This window comes from Nerophis lumbriciformis, linkage group LG05, assembly GCF_033978685.3.
Source record: "Nerophis lumbriciformis linkage group LG05, RoL_Nlum_v2.1, whole genome shotgun sequence".
NCBI classification, from domain to species: Eukaryota; Metazoa; Chordata; class Actinopteri; order Syngnathiformes; family Syngnathidae; genus Nerophis; species Nerophis lumbriciformis.
The window spans coordinates 44,901,583-44,904,824 of record NC_084552.2 but is presented as its reverse complement, the minus strand read 5'-3'; positions in this window follow the sequence as shown (position 1 = coordinate 44,904,824).

The window sequence follows — 3,242 nt, the reverse complement described above, 5'->3', positions numbered from 1 at the left end:
TGGTTTATTTCAGGGCTGTGTGTTTTATACGGGAATGCCAATAGAGGGCGCCTTGAAACCAGATTGTTCTAGAAGCCAATGAGCGCCGACACCTGTTAACGAACGGCTACAACAGAGGCTGAAGTTCGCCAGCATTTTTCTCACGGTCGTGTTTACATTTCTCATAGACATACCAGAGATAACCAGAACAAAAAACATTGCAGTTACATATTTTTAAGAGCTGTACAAATACTGTTGGTGGGAGAAAATATGTGTGACGAGTAATGGAGGGGGCGTTGCCGCGAGGCGTGTATGGAGGCTTGCTTCATTTAGGGAAGGAGCCGGAAATGACGACATGGGAAGCCTCGTTGCCAAGTTGTACCACGCGACCGCTTCTGGACGCGGGTGAGCTTCGCTTCCCGCTTGTATCACGTGACAAACAGTTTTGCCGGGAGATTAGACAATTCATAAACCATCCATGCAAACTCCATTGAAAATGTGGGCTTTTGATACTTGTGGCCAGTTCGGAATCTGGATAGAGAATAAAAATAGTTTTTTTTAAATGTCACTAGAATCAAAGAAGGACGACAAACTGAATCCAAACAAACCTAATATCCATGTAATGACTATTAAATAACCAAATTTTATCGGTGACGTCATCAGACCTTTGGTAGCACAATGGCTATCACAACCATCTCTTATTCCATAAGCAGGGGCGCCGCTAGGGATTTTGGGCCCCATGAAAAGAATCTTTACAGGGCCCCCAACACAGTGTCATTATTTTTTCTGTATTATAATTTCATCATCATTAGGGGCCTCTCTGGGCCCCCCTCCATCATGGGCCCCTAGAATCCGTCTCCTTTACCCCCACCTTTTCGGCACCCCTGTCCATAAGACATGGTTTCGATTCGGCAACGTTAGTTATCAAGTGTGTTTATCACTGTAAACATTACATTTATTAAAGTAATGCATTCTGTATTTATTCTTTTCAACCAGCTATCAGAAAGCAATAGCTGGATGATGAAGAGATTTTGACAAAAAAAAAAAAAAAAAGATCGCCTAAAACCAAAAATAAATATGTTCTAAATCTCCTCTGTTCTCAATCAATCAATCAGTCAATGTTTATTTATATAGCCCTAAATCACAAGTGTCTCAAAGGGCTGCACAAGCCACAACGACATCCTCGGTACAAAGCCCACATAAGGGCAAGGAAAAACTCACCCCAGTGGGACGTCGATGTGAATGACTATGAGAAACCTTGGAGAGGACCGCATATGTGGGTAACCCCCCCCCCCCCCAGGGGAGACCGAATGCAATGAATGTCGAGTGGGTCTGACATAATATTGTGAGAGTCTAGTCCATAGTGGATCCAACATAATAGTAAGAGTCCAGTCCATAGTGGGGCCAGCAGGACACCATCCCGAGCGGAGACGGGTCAGCAGCGCAGAGATGTTCCCAGCCGATGCACAGGCGAGCGGTCTACCCCGGGTCCCGACTCTGGACAGCCAGCACTTCATCCATGGCCACCGGACCTGTGCCCCCCGCCCTCCACAAGGAAGAGGGGAGCAGAGGAGAAAAGAAAAGAAACGGCAGATCAACTGGTCTACAGGGGGGTCTATTTAAAGGCTAGAGTATACAAATGAGTTTTAAGATGGGACTTAAATGCTTCTACTGAGGTAGCATCTCTAATTGTTACCGGGAGGGCATTCCATAGTACTGGAGCCCGAATAGAAAACGCTCTATAGCCCGCAGACTTTTTTTGGGCTCTGGGAATCACTAACAAGCCGGAGTTCTTTGAACGCAAATTTCTTGCCGGGACATATGGTACAATACAATCGACAAGATAGGACGGAGCTAGACCGTGTAGTATTTTATACGTAAGTAGTAAAACCTTAAAGTCACATCTTAAGTGCACAGGAAGCCAGTGCAGGTGAGCCAGTATAGGCGTAATATGATCAAACTTTCTTGTTCTTGTCAAAAGTCTAGCAGCCGCATTTTGTACCAATTGTAATCTTTTAATGCTAGACATAGGGAGACCCGAAAATAATACGTTACAGTAGTCGAGACGAGACGTAACGAACGCATGAATAATGATCTCAGCGTCGCTAGTGGATAAAATAGAACGAATTTTAGCAATATTACGGAGATGAAAGAAGGCCGTCCTAAATCTCCTTTGTTCTGTACATCATTGTCCAAGTTACATTACATTGTCCATCCATCCATCCATCCATTTTCTACCGCTTGTCCCTTTTTAAGGTCGCGGGGGGTGCTGGAGCCTATCTCAGCTGCATTCGGGCGGAAGGCGGGGCACACCCTGGACAAGTCGCCATCTCATCACAGGCCACATTACATTGTCATCTTCCTTTTTATGGCAATTGCTCAAGGTGAAATAAGAAACAATATACAACCTGCCCTATCATATATGATTCTACCATGTTGGCAAAAAAAACCCCACAATATATATATATATATATATATATATATATATATATATATATATATATATATATATATATATATATATATATACACAGTGTATATATATATATGTGTATATATATATATATATATATATATATATATATATATATATATATATATATATATATATATATATATACACACAGTTTATGTGTATATATATATATACAGGGGCGCCGCTAGGGATTTTGGGCCCCATGAAAAGAATCTTTACAGGGCCCCCAACACAGTGTCATTATTTTTTCTGTATTATAATTTCATCATCATTAGGGGCCTCTATGGGCCCCCCTCCATCATGGGCCCCTAGAATCCGTCTCCTTTACCCCCCCTTTTCGGCGCCCCTGTATATATATATATATATATATATATATATATATATATATATATATATATATATATATATATATATATATACAAGACATAAAACCTATTTTATTATACTTTGTTAACTCACCAAGCAAAACCATTTTGTCAAATATTTATTGTGATTCATTGTCATTTCCAAGAGGCATAATAGACGCAACATTTCAATGCATAACACAGTATGTGGTTAAGATACAGCTGTTTGTAATTATACATTTGACCAGCAGGTGGAGTCTTATGCCGAAGCATGTATTGAAGCTTCGAGAAGTTCTCGAACCATTTGGCTCAAGTGGTTCAATTCATCATGAGACTTCATGTGACCATCACTAACAAATACCTATTCTCATAAAACATAATAAAACGTGTGTATTACCAATATTGGCTGTACGGGGGCGCTGTTGCAAAATTCAACCTCATAA